Genomic DNA, 14,140 nt, shown 5'->3' on the forward strand with positions numbered 1-14,140 from the left:
TGAACGGGTTTCCATCTTTGGAAGAAAGGGACATTAGAATCAAAGAGGGTCTTTGAAAAGGTGATCTGCAGATAAACTGAAGTTAAGGCAAAAGGGAAAAGTCCATCTGGTCTGTGTTTAAAACCAGTGACACAACTTACAGCAAAGAGGAGCCATTTGTATGGCTAAGTCTTCCTCCTATGCTGTGACAACAGCCTGTGGTCCCCGAGAAAATGCAAGGCAGAAATGGCTGGGCTTGACCAGGCCCGTCCTCTCTAGGAGGTCTCGGGGAAGCTGTTCTGAGCCTGTCCTGATCCTTCCCTGTAATTGCAAGGAACTTGTATGCCTCTTCCCGTAGCTCCCAATGGCAGCAAGTTTGATTTCTGTCTGGCACCGTGAACCTGACACAGATTCTGGCACACAGTGAGCGCTTAGTGCACACTGGTGGATAATCAAGAAGTTGTATGGCTCCTACCTGCCCCTGTGTCTTTATCCCGGTGCTCAGGACTGACAGAGGCACAGAAGTGTAACTTCAGGGAGTTAGAATCAAGGCAAACAGGAGTAAGTGAGCACCTTGCAGTCACCCGGGTGGAGCCGTAGCAGAGTTCTTGGGTGCTGATGCAGAGGAAATAGAAAGTCAGCTACACAAAACCACAGCATGGTGGTGGATGAATGACAGCTGGTGCAGCCGTGCAGGTTGACCCAGAGGGACCAAGGTCTGTCTGCATGCTGATGAGATTACGCTCACCTCCCCTTCTGGACTGAGTCCCAGGACGTCTCGCAGCTGTCTTCCTGGGGCCTGGCAGGTGCATGGCCTGAGATCCGTAACTGAGACCTTGCTGTGGTCCGTGTTCTCTGCGTTTCGTGTGTGGCTGCATCAGACTCACCTTGTGCTCTCAGCTCGGGGGTCACCTCTTCCAAGATGCTGCCCCGGGTGCCCCTTTGCCATTCACCTCCTCAGTCCCCAGTTTATTCCTCCCCACACTTTACTGCTTGTCTCAGCTGCTGGACTCTCTCAAGTTCTACCTGTGGCTCCCACCCCAACAGACGTGGCAGTGGGACTCGGTCTGTCTTGGTCCCTGTGGTGTCCCTGGCTGCGTCACAGCAGCTGGGGCCTTTTCCTGCAAGGGTTCCATCCTCAAAGGGGTCCTTCCCCACCCTGTCTGCAGGAGCTTCTGTCAACCTGTGGTTCTGGTTCCCGTTCTCTTGAACACACATCACTTGCTGGGATCGTCCTGTTAGTGTGCTCCACCCACTGAAACTGCAGCCCCATGAAGGCCGAGCCTGGAATCGTGTCTGCCTCAGTCACTGCTGTTCTGCCAATACCTGGAAGAGGAGAGGAGGCAATCTGAGTGTACAGGTGTCTAACAAATGTAAGACAATGGCACACATAAATGACAAAAACAAGTATTTTTTTTGAATAGTGGGGAAAGAAAAGGTGAGTCAGGAGTGCAGTACTTGTGAGCTTTACATATTAGTGGTGGAAGCAGGATTGGCCTTCAGTGAAGACTAATGATGATGCTGGCCAGGGAGAGTGGGGAGTGGCGGAGGAACGGTCAGCACAGCAGGAGAGCGGGCAGGAGGCCTTGTGTCTGCACACCTGTGGGCAACGTCTCTGCACAATTCAGGGCCACTTCTGGGCTCCACGAGACACAAAAGAACGAACAGCTAGCACAGTGGTTCTGCGCCTCTTGGGGCTCCCACATCCCACGCTGGACTACCAGTTCGCATCCTTGCTACTCTGCTCTGAGTCGAATTTCTGCTAATGCACACTAGGGCCAGGCAGCAGACGATGGCCAAGTACGTGAGTCCCTGCCACCCGCATGAGAGACCCAGGTAGAGCTCCTGGATCCTGGTTTCAGCCTGGCTTTGCAGGCATTTGGGGCATTGAACCTGAGGGTGGAAAACCTCTCTCCATCCTTCTCTCTTTCTCTGCCTCTCTGGTTTTTAAATAAGAATAGAAAAAAAGAAATAAGAGACAGCTGATGGGCCAGGACAAAGGTGTACTCACAGGGTGTTTACAGCCAGGGCAAGTGGTAGCACTCACCTCCGTCAGGGTGGTGTGAAGCATTAGTTATGGAGGGCACAGGCCAAGGTTTGGCCCCTGTTACCTGGGGAAGTCAGGCATCTCTTTTGAACTTCGGTGTCCACAATTGCAAAGTGAGAAGAATAAAACCTCTCCTACAGAAATGTTTTAAAGACAAAGAAATGTGTGTTGAGAGCTAGGCCTGGTAGGAAAGCTGCATCACACGGGGGAGCTCATGGAATGGCGGCTGTCGTTAAAGTAGTGCACCGCGTGGGTGCCCTGCGGAGGGTGTGGCAAGCACCGCGGTGCCACTTAAACAACCATGGAGGGCACCGCTCTCTTCCGAGTCATAGCAGGATTGCCCTGTGGACCAGACCACGTAAGTGTCAGTGAGTCGTGCTGAGTCGGGAGCCGCTGACGTGGAAAGGAAACTGGAAGAATTGTTAGTGATGATAATGATGCTTGTTACTTCACTTTGCCTGCAGTGGGGGCTCAGGAGGCACAGAGGAAGAGCCCTCTCCCTGGTTCCTAATCAGCGAGCTTGCAGGTACTTCCGTGAGAGCACTACCCACTCTCACAGGTGTTGACCCAGAGAACAGGCTGCAAGAATCCCTGTTTCTGGCTGAAGCTTACCGAGGGGCAGAGGATACAGCATTAGATGAGGTTTTTGATTTCTGTGTGTTGTTGTTAAAGTAGTTTATTATCACTTAAAAATAAGCAAAACCCTGAAAGTCCAAGAATCCCTAAGGTGGAAACTGGGGATGAGGCACAGTCAGCACATCGCAGATTTGCAAAGCCACTGAAACCTTTTTGAGGGAACTAATTTCTGAAGATGGTCCATCACCTTATCAGTCGCATGGTGATGTCAGTCTGCCGACTCCTCCACCAGTGAGAGCAGTGAAATCAGGTGCACATGTGTTCGTATCAGGAAAATAGCACACTAATTGATTTATACATACAGCATGGTGAAAATCCATAGCACAAAGCCCTCGGCAAGTAGCAAGTGTAATAATTTTGCGTTTACCTACAGCTCACCAAGTTCAAACTGATGCTGGAAGGCAAAATTTTCTGCTTTATGTTTAGTTTTTATGGCTGCCTCCATAGAGCTCTTCTGTACATTAGAACTGATTTTCAGAACCATACGCTTGCCAGTTTTTATGGGTAAGAAGTTTATGAGATATTATCCTCAGGTAGCATAAATTATTTTCTGATAGCTTTTACCACATCTAAGTTCACTGTGGCTTTGTACATATCCCTAGTGACCTTGCTTGTACCATTGATGGCACATTCCATTAGAAATCTGATGAGTTGAAGAGATTGTGTGTGAAGCTTCAGCCTCAGGATGACATCACAGGTGTGCTTGTTGGTGTTGCTTAGTTGGATACACTGATAATTCTATTTACAGGTAAGCATAAAGAAACGCTGAATACAATGGGTAATGGCTATATATTTATGCACATGTATCCGCTCTGGATCAAAATTATGACAAAAAGGATTAATCTTTTTTAAAAGATTTTATTTAATTATTTATTTGAGAGAGAGGGAGAGAGAGAGGTCTGGTTCAATCCCCAGATGGCTGTATCAGCCAGGGTTGAGCCAGGCTGAAGCCAGGAGCCCAGAGCTTCTTCCAGGTCTCCCACGTGGGTGGCAGGGGCCCAAGTAGTTGGGCCATCTTCCACTGCTTTTCCCAGGCTGTGAGCAGGGAGCTGGATTGGAAGTGGAGCATCTGGGACTTGAAGTGGTGCCCATATGGGATGCTGACACTGCCGGTAGCAGCTTTACCTACTACATCATAACACCAGCCCCAAGGATTAAACTTGACAATGAGAATCTCCTTTATTGTAAGCCCTCTGTTGATACTCAAGATAAAGAAGACTTAATATGAAACCATTGCTTAGAGCACTATGGTATATGTATATAATTACCCTTACAGATCACTTTCTTGTGTTTTGGCTTGATCTCAAGTCATGTACATGGTATAAAGTTTACTACTTTCTGATATGTACAGCCGCAATGTTAACAGCACACGTCTTACCTTTATATGAGATCCCAAAATTATAAAAGATGTGTCTTTTTTTGCAATTGCACGGCTCAGGAGCCTTTACCAGTGAGCCCTAAATCGTCCCCAATCCATCCTGTTTTCCCACTCAGTGATGTAGGGGTCTGCTGTGACAGTGCCGATGTGTGATGAAAACTGTCCTCGGGTGAGAAAACCCAACTGGGAAGAACTTGGGGACAGAGGATTCATTGCTAGAAATTCTCTACGTGTGGAGCCAAATCTATTCATTGGCAGTAAGAATTCTTAAGATGGCCATAAACTGTCTTGAGATAAATGCACATCTTAGCGTGCCTTTTTGGCACCCTCAGTCAGTGACTGGCGGGATGAGTGAGACCCACTGCCACTCCTTTGCTTTCCAAGGACAGCCACTCAGGATTACCTCCCTAAAGGGAGCAAAGTCATCCTGGGCAAATACTGTTCCAAGACAGGCTTCACCATGGGACCTCCAACAACCACACATTAGCAAGACAATTGACTTTTAAGTGTGTAGATAATTGCAACATTAAAGTCTGATAAAAAAAAAAGTTATGAAAAAGCTGAAATTGTAAACAAATAAAGCCATGCACTCAGTCTGACCTGGATGCAAATCCCATTGCACAGGAGACCACTCCTTGACTACCTGCTGAGCCTCACTTTATTCCCATATAACATGAGAGAAATCCTGCCTACTCAACAAGTATTTATTTGCACAGGGCTTACTATGCATTAAGTATATCAAACGCAGTTATTATGAAAACAGAAATTTCATGGAAAATGTGTGTTTAGTTTGAATATGAGCATACTTCAGAAAGTTCATGGGAAGCAGAATTAAAAATTAAATTTATTTTGGTATAGAAATTTTGAAATCCATGTATGTGAGGGGTCTGCAGAAAAACTCATGGAAGGAAAATGTGTTGTGAAAAGCTACATGGATTTAATTTATTTTTTTTCACCAAAGTGAAATTATCTTTTAATATAATTTTTCAGAAAACTTATTAAAGTACCCTAGAAGAATATGAAAATATCACCAATTGCCTGACTCGCATTTCCTCCAAGTTTTCAGTAACCTGAAATGGGACACAGTGGAATCCAGTGCATAGACTGCTGGTTGGGTTTCATGCGATTTCTCCTCTATGCATTGGTGATGCATTGACAGTCACTGCCTACAACTGTGAAAGGGCACATTTAGTTTATTTCTTTATTCACCTCATCATGTATTCTTAGGGAATACGTGCTTTCAGTCCAGTGGACATCGAGTAATAGAATCCGCTCAGGAGGAGTGTAATGTCATCCGATAGAGAACTTCACATCCACTCTACTGGTGCCTTGGGGAACTGACAGGCCCAGCCCACTGCAGCCACGTCAGCCTTCTCACAATGGATCGTGTAAAGATCGGGCAGCTGCCCACGTGCACGCAAGGTTGCTTCCCCCAGCATGGACACTGGCCTGCCAATAGGCGTCCAATACAGAAAGCAATGTCATCTTGGACCTTTCTTTTCCATTGATGGCTGCACTAATAGTTAAACATTTTTCAATTCAATTAGGGCCTCATTCTAAAACAACGAAATGTATTTGACCAGTTCTACCCTGCTAGCCTGCCCCAGTGTGCTTTATTTTTCTAATCTTTTCTCTTTTACTTGAACATGGAGAATTTTTTCTACAGCTAAGAAGATGAGCACTCTTGCCCTAAATTCATTGGAGAAAGACATGGAAAGTTTGGTGGTTCAAATTTTTTGTTCTAAAGGTTTTTCTTCCATTTCATCAGATCATGGAGTGGTCCATGGGGAGTCACAGGTGAAGACTCTGTGATTGTCCCAGAACCTGGAAACGGACAGAAACCACACTGCACACACAGAGCAATGAAAATCCGACCTTTTGTTTCTGAAAGTCGATTATATTCAAGACTCAGTGAACTGAGCTTTGTTTTGTTTTGATTTTTTCATAAAATCTGCCATCTTGACTGCACAAAGAGGGATGGTCAGAATATTTAGCTAAATATTGGTATACCAGCTAAATCCTGGTAAGTGGCAGTATTGCCCCATCAGAATGCACACAGCTCCATCAGTCAGAATGGACACTAGCCAATTGAAATGGAAGCTATCAAGATGGTGTGACCACACTTGTGCACACCAGCTCCTAACATCAGTCATTGCAAAAACTACTGGAAACAGTCAAAGGGAATTTCAGTTCTCAGAGTCCCCTGTTCTACCAAAATTCAATTTACTTTACCCTAATGAAATTACTTAAGACTAACATAGTCACAGTCTCTCTCCAATTACTTCTTCTTTATCCTGTTTCCACTAACAGCAAAGCTGCTTTAAGATTTCTGTAGTTATCGCCTCTACTCCTCACTGATAATTTTCTCTGGGTTTTGTCCTCAACATTGGCTTCCCCTGGGACTCAGGTCTTTCAAGATCAGCAACTCCAAGCGTCCCCAGTCCTGTGCTCAGTCTGCACTCTCTTCCCTGATGCCTTCGCTGCCTTTGGCACAGTTGATTACCCCTTCCTTCTGGAATTTTTCTTTTAAGATTAGGACACTTGCCCCCCTTCCTCTAATGTGTGCCTTTAGTCATCAGCTGCCTTGACTCTCTAAACATTGGAGAGCTGAAGGGCTCTGTCCCTGGCCCTCTTCTCTTGGCTTCCCGTATTCCCTTTTGAGGGATTTGATCTGACCCTAGAAACTCAGATCAAGAAGTAGGGATATTGCCTCTACATCTGTACCCCTCCCACAAATTTCCCAGCTGCTCATGTAGCATCGACACTCAGATGCTGTCTTCGTCCACTTTCTGCGGCTCTAACAGAATACCACATGCTGGGTAACCTATAAACAACAGAAGTGTATCTGGAGACTTGGGAAGCCCAAGAGCATGGTGCTGGCATCTGACAAGGCCTCTGGCTGCATCATTTCATTGGCAGAACAGCAAGTAAGCACACGTAAGACACAGGGAGAGGAAATCAGGTGTTCTTGCTCTTCTGAGACATCCCCTCAGTGCTAACTAACCAAATGCCATGGTGATGGGCATTAACCCATTCCCAGTCCTATAGCGCCCATGACCAGATCACCTCTAAGAGGTCCTGCATCTTTTTTTTTTTTTTAAGATTTATTTATTTATTTGAAAGAGTTACAGCGGAGAGGGGGGGTCTTCCATCCGCTGGTTCACTCCCCAGATGGCCTCAATGGCCAGAGCTGTGATGATCCACAGCCAGGAGCCAAGAGCTTCTTCTGGGTCTTGGGCCATCTTCTACTGCTTTCTCAGGCCATAGCAGAGCTGGATTGGAAGTGGAGCAGCCAGGGCTCCAACCAGCGCCCATATGGGATGCTGGCACTGCAGGCGGTGACTTAACCTGCTGCGCCACAGCATCGGCCCAGTCCCACCTCTTAATAACTGCTGTTTTAAAGAATTAGTCATTTATTTGAAAGGCAGAGTTAGATGGGGGGAGGGGAGAAGTCTTCTGTCCACTGGTTCACTTCCCACATGGCCACAATGTCCAAGGTTGGGCCAAGCCAAAACCAGGAGCCAGGAACTCCACTCAGGTTTCCTGCATGAGTACGGGGGCCCAAGCACTTGGCCCATCTTCTGCTGCTTTCCCAGGACATTAGCAAGAAAATGGATCAGAAGTGGAGCAGTCAGGACTTGAAATGAAGCCCATATGGGATGCTAGCATTGCAGGCAATGGCTTAACCTGTGGCCACAATGCCACACCTCCCCAATATCTTTACAATTAAATTTCAGTGTGAGTTTTGGAGGGGGCATTCCAATGATAGCGGGTGCCCTGTGGGCTTTCCGTAGCAGGTGTTCTGAGTGGCTGTCTGGTTCCCTGTGTTCTTTCCCATCTTCTGAAAGCGCATTCTATCCCCAGGCCCCCTCTTAGTAAACGCTGTTGCCATCTACCCGTTGTTCTAGTCATCCGGAAATGAAGTTGGCAGTACTTTCATGCTACATCTTGAAATGGCCATCAGGCCTGCTTGTATGAACCGCTGTCCTCTCTCACGTAAACCACAACCGAGCCTTCCGTCTCCTAAGTGGGCCCCACTCCTGTTGTGGCCACCAGGCACTTCCCACCACGCTCAGGCCCCCACAGCTGCCCCATCCTCCCTGCCTCCTGACCGTGATCTCATCTCTGCCCAGGGCCTCTGCACCTGTCCCCAGCTCCAGCAGGTGTGATCCTTCTACAGAGCTCGGTGGACTTTGGTCTTCCCTAGGCCTCAGTGCCCACAACAAGGCCCCCTCGGGAAAGGGTTCTTCCCCTGACCAAAGCAGTACCCACCCCCACCAGCGCCCACCCCTACCCTCGTTGCATCCTCCAGAGCATGCGTCAATGTCCCACCCCACTGAGGTGCGTGGGCTGACTTCTGGTCTGTCTCCTCCACTGGGAAGTGTGCAGTTGAAGAACAAACACCATGATCCTGAAAGGAAACCATCACCAGGATCCCCAGAGCTCTCTCGCCTTTGTCACCTGTCAGACTGAGGCCCCCGCCACACCCTGCTGCTGTTTGTGGGCTATTTCTGTGCTGAGTCATGCTTCCACCGATCTCCACTGTCAGCATTTCTTCTTGGAGAAAAATGATCTCGGTATTGAATGGGAGTTTTTGGAAAGATAGTCATCGTATCTTCTCTCCTGGCAGTATGTGGTTTTCCTGTATAGTTCATTGCAGGAATTATCACTCAGACAGCTGGGGGCGACCGGTGCTGGCAGCGTGGGTGGAGCTGGGGCAGCACTGGGCCTGTGACGCTTGGTGCCAAATGAGCAGATATAATCAAGCACTGAATGAGCAGGGCCATGCGGCTGTTGGACCACAGCAGCGTCTGAAAAGTCACACCAATAATTCTGTCCGCTGGACCACACTCACATTACTCTGAGTGAAATCTGTGCCGATGCACTGTTCAGTTAGCATCCTTCTTCGGAAGCACCACGAGGACTGGGTTGTTTGCTGACTGATGGGAGCTAAGACAGCCGGTGGTTGAGTGTTTCTCCACACTTGGATGGCTCAGACCCTCTCTTTCACAGGCATCTTCCGTGTGGCACTCCCTGCTTGGTCCTGCCCCAGTGAGGGTCCTTCCCAGAGACCAGAGGTGTGCGTCTCCCCGCTGGGCACCTTACAAGCCTGACTTGTTCCGTCCTTTCGGCACGTCAGTCTCCTGGGGCAGTGTCTGTGATGAGGCCCAGTGCCTTTCATCACACGCGCTTCATGGGATGGTGCTTGCAAGGTGCTGGATGCAGGGAAGCTTGGTTTTAAACCCAGCACTCTCTTGCCAGAGCCTGAAGGCAAGGGTTCCTGAAGCTTCCGGACTGTGCTTCCCTCCCAGACCTCTGGGCTTGACTTGCTGGCTTTTTGCCGTAGGCACTAAACCCATGCCTGTAGCTCCTGGATGTCTGCTGCCTTCAGAATTAGCCTGGAAAACTCATATTGGCATTTGCAAGTAAGAAAAATGATTTAGGGGGCATGGCTGTGGTGTAGCAGGTAAAGCCACTGCCTGCAGTGCCGGCATCCCATATGGGCATCAGTTCGAGTCCCAGGCTGTTCCACTTCCAATCTAGCTCTCTGCTATGGCCTGAGAAGGCAGTAGAAGATGGCCCAAGTGCTTAGACCTCTGCACCAACATGGGAGACCCAGAAGAAGCTCCTGGCTCCTGGCTCCCGGCTTCAAATCAGCACAGCTCTGCTGTTGTGACCATTTGGGAAGTGAACCGGTGGATAGAAGACTTATCTCTCTGCCTCTCTGTAATTTTGCCTTTCAAACAAATCAATGAATAAATGAATCTTAAAAAGGGAAGATCTAAGAATTATATCTAAAAAAAAAGAAAAATGAATGATGAAGAAAAGACATTTGACAGCATGGCAGAGTAGAGCCTGAGGTTCAGTGACAGTCTGCGCAGCAGCAGGTTTTTTTTTTTTTTTAAGATTTATTTTATTTATTTGAAAGACAGAGCTACAGAGAGAGAGAGAGAGAGAGAGAGAGAGAGAGAGAGAGAGGGAGAGGTCTTCCATCCTGCTGGTTCATTCCCCAAATGACCGCAGTGGCCAGAACTGAGCTGATCCAAAGCCAGGAGCCAGGAGCTTCTTCTGGGTCTCCCATGTGGGTGCAGGGGCCCAAGGAAGTGGGCCGTCTTCTGCTTTCCCAGGCCACAGCAGAGAGCTGGACCGGAGGAGGAGCAGCCGGGATTCGAACCGGCACCTATATGGGATGCAGGTGTTGCAGGCTGGGGCTTACCCACTATGCCACAGCTCTGGCCCCAGCCACAGTTTTGAGTGTTGTCTGGATCTCAGAATCCGTGGAAGCGCATGGCAGGGCCGGGTCTGCTGCATGGCTTGGGTTTGTTTGCACGATGAATGAGGCCATCTCATTCATTTGACAAAAGCCCGCTGCCACCAGACAGCCAAGACTCTTTCCCAGAGATCTTTTAAGTAGCTCATGTGCCTCCTGAGAGAAAAGTCCTAAAGGCTATGGAATCCTTTGGCCCTTGAGGGGAGACACCAGTGAGGAGTGGGAACACAGCGCAGGGGAGGAGTCGCTGTGGAAGGAAACCCAGGAAGCCCCTGTCTCTTCCTCCACGCCTCTCCAGGTTCCCGGCAGTGGTCTCTTGTCTTCCCCCCCTCTAAACCTCCCCCCCACCCCGGAGCTGCTCCTGCTGCCCTTGTTGTGGGAAGCCACTTCCCTGCCCGCCCTCAGTGCTCACCCTCTGACTTGGTGGGACAGGTCTCAGGAGCTGCATGGCGTCTCCACGGCGACTAACCTGGCATCCCGCGTCTCCCCAACAAGCATTTCCAACCAACCCCGACACTTGCCCCGTCTCCCAGGCTCCCTCGGGACCCCCCTCTTCCTCTAAATATGCACCCCCTTCCTCTGTGATCTCCAGCAGATGGTGCGTTCCTGGGGTCGCTCTGCGCGCCTGTCGAGTCCCAGGGACTGATCGAGGTTGATGGGGCGTATTTCCTTACAACATGGGTGTGTCGGAGGCGTTTCTGTGTGCCTTACCGGGTCTGGTGTTCCCAGTCACATGACACCAGAGAGGAACTGCAGCTCGCATCCACTGCCAGGGAGTTCTGCTCACTGCCTCAGCGCGTGTCTGAGTTCCTACTAGATGCCAAGTCCGGTTCAGGTATGGAGAATACCGCAGTGAACAGAGCAGGGGGAGGACACTCCTCTAAGCTCCCGGGAGCTTGCACTCCAGCGGGGGAGACAGGCAGAAAACAAGTGAGCAGAATCTGTTCTATGTCGAGGCTTCCAAGGATTTATTCAGCCTGGGGATTCGAGAGCAGCCTTGCCAATTAGATGCAGCCCAGGTTGCTGAGAGAAAGCTGGAGCGCTGGCTTCTAAATAAGAAACAAAAATGTCCCCCAAAGCGTGAGCACGATCGTCCGGGCCACACGGAGGCTGCCGTGAGGACCACGTTGCCAGAACACTGCTGAGCACGGGAAACCTGGGGGCACCTTCCACGCTGGGGCCACTTCTGGTAGAAAGATCTCTGAGGTTCGTGCATCTAAATTCAGTTCTGGAACGCAGAGGGACAGAGATCACCCAGAAGAATGAGAGACATGTATCTGCCAGGTTGACTTTTGAAATTGTTCGGAGCTTAATAATCGAATGCCTATAGAGAGAAGTTATACAATTTATGATATGGAAATTGTTGATCTTTATAGTGACATTTAGAATCCTTTGTCAGCTCTATTTTGAATGACTCTGAGCTTTTCAGTCAAACCGAATCTAAATGACGACTTAATTCCTCTGCACTTGCGTGCTAACCTTCAGCCAGGACACAGCCTTTGCCGTGGCTTCAGTCTGCAGGAGCGAGTGATCAGTGCTATTACATGTTTATCCTCTAGCGCCTCTCTAAAGAGAAACGAGGTCTCTCTTTGGTTTTGGAAGCTGAGTGCCAGTCAGGGGATTTCCAGCCTGAGATGGTTGGATGGTTTCTGGTGACTTGCCTTGACCCCAAGGTGTGTGTCTGAGGGAGGGCGCGTGGGCAGGGCGAAGTCCAGGCTGCCCTCACACCATCTTGCACACCCTGAGCTTTGTCTCGACGTGCTCTGCTCAGTTCTCAGGATGCCCATGATCGACGGTAATCAGCAATTGATTTTTATTTCTCTTGGCAGAGTTAAACCATAGGAAGTAAGAAATAAGATTCGATGCATATCATGGCACTGCTCATTTAGTTTTGTATGGGAAATAAGGCCGTGTGAATGGAAATTCACTGGTTTCCATCCACGAGCAAGATGCAAAGCTGGAGGCCTGTTCACCCTGCGTGTATCGACACGAGCCGACGAGAACTGCGGTGGTGGAATACCACGCACCTAGTGGTTCTCACATCACTGAGCCACTGAGGGGCCGGACCTCTGCGGTGACTGCTAGATTTGAAAGCAGAGAGCGGTGAGAACACTCGGCTTTGCTAAACACTGCTAACATTTCCTGAAAGGGAAAGAGAGGAGCAGCTCCTAATGAGCAGCTCCAGATTCAGGCTGCCCCGGGCACAGTAGCTGAGCACATCTCGCCTCGTCATTGTCCTAATTGGACATTTTTATCTTGTGTTCAAACTACGGATTTTACATCCAGGCAGACGGAAAGCCGTGGTGCGCCTCACACTGGGACACGGCCCGTGTGTGGAAATGGCCAGGCACCCACAGCTGCGGTGCCGAGACACCACAGTGTCTGCCATCATCAGCCTCGTGCCACATCTGTCCACTCATCAGTTGCGTTAAAGCTCCCTGTTCCTGGGGCTTCTCAGAGAGTTAAAATTGGACCCGATAGGGGCCAGTGCCGTGGTGCAGTAGGTTAATCCTCTGCCTGTGGACCAGCATCCCATGTGGGCACCGGTTCTAGTCCCGGCTGCGCCTCTTCCCATCCAGCTCTCTGCTGTGGCCTAGGAAAGAAGTAGAAGATGGCCCAAGTGCTTGAGCCCCTGCACCTGCATGGAGGACCAGGAAGAAGCACCTGGCTCCTGGCTTCGGATCAGCGCAGCCCGGCCGTTGCAGCCATTTGGGGAATGAACCAACGGAAGGAAGACCTTTCTCTCTGTCTCTCCTTCTCACTGTCTGTAACTCTACCTCTCAAATAAAATAAATGAAATCTTTAAAAAAAAATTAGACCTGTTTGCACTGCCATGTTTCTGGGCTGCTACCAGTTCTCATGTGACCCCCTGCTGCTGCCTGGAAAAGCAGTGGAAAGTGGCCAAAGTGCTTGGATCCCTGCCACCCATGTGGGAGAGCCGGATGAAGCTCCTGGCTCCTGCATTTGGCCTAGTCCAGCCCTGGCCATTGCAGTCATTTGGAGAGTGAACCAGCAGACAGAAGCTGTGTCTCTGTTTCTCCCTCTCTCTGTAACTCTGCCTTTCAAATAATTACTTGCTTAAGAAAACCGGACCTGTTCACATCAGCCCTCGGAAGTGTAAGTCACTCCTGGAGCTTGCGTTGGAAGACCACGGCTGTCCCCAGCTGTTCCCGATCAGATACAGCAAAAGCTAATAAGTGCAGTTCCGAGTGAGCGACAGGCAGTGATGTGGCTTCTCATGGGGAGGCGGCACGTTCCAGCAGCAAGTGTGTGTCCCCCGCAGCCCGAGGCAGCCTGACTCCGCTGCGGGCACCCCTGCCGCTTTGCACGAGCCCCTCACCGTCTCCAAGGCAGATTTTCTCATCTAGAAACGTTAATTATCTTGACGGTGCCAGTTACTTCATAACATATACGTGTTTCAGAGCATCGATAGTGACTTAGAGTGGATTTCGTCTGTCAGTTGTACCTCCCTCAGTGATGCTGAAAACAGTGGGATACTAAGCCAGCTCCCAGGATCGCGTGGTGTGCTGCATGTGTGTGAATGTGCAGGGTCAGACTCGGACACAGAGCCTCTGTCCACACATTCCCCAGCCGTCGGCTGCTGACTTGTATTGTTGCACAGTGCGGTGCCCTCACCCCCACCAGTGAAGTTCGCCTGTTATTTCTGGAGGTCGTCACTGTGTGACCCACATTGTAGAAGCCCCCAAGCACCAATTCTTCCCTCTGCCTCCAGGAGCCACCACTGCAAGCCTCTGAGGGTGGCGACCTGTCCAAAGGCCACGCTGGGCTGCAGAGGAGAGGGGAGAAGACAGCTTCCCCCAAAGCAGCC

The 14,140-nt window shown here is 49.7% G+C and overlaps 1 protein-coding gene across 9 annotated transcripts in view; it reads left to right on the forward strand.

Annotated features, from left to right (window-relative positions):
* TMEM117 (transmembrane protein 117) overlaps nt 1-14,140 on the forward strand; it is a 471,225-nt gene that overhangs the window by 441,841 nt on the left and 15,244 nt on the right. The window lies entirely within an intron of this gene.

Source organism: Oryctolagus cuniculus, chromosome 9, assembly GCF_051225735.1.
Source record: "Oryctolagus cuniculus isolate XC-2025 breed Fujian yellow rabbit chromosome 9, ASM5122573v1, whole genome shotgun sequence".
Classification (NCBI taxonomy): domain Eukaryota; kingdom Metazoa; phylum Chordata; class Mammalia; order Lagomorpha; family Leporidae; genus Oryctolagus; species Oryctolagus cuniculus.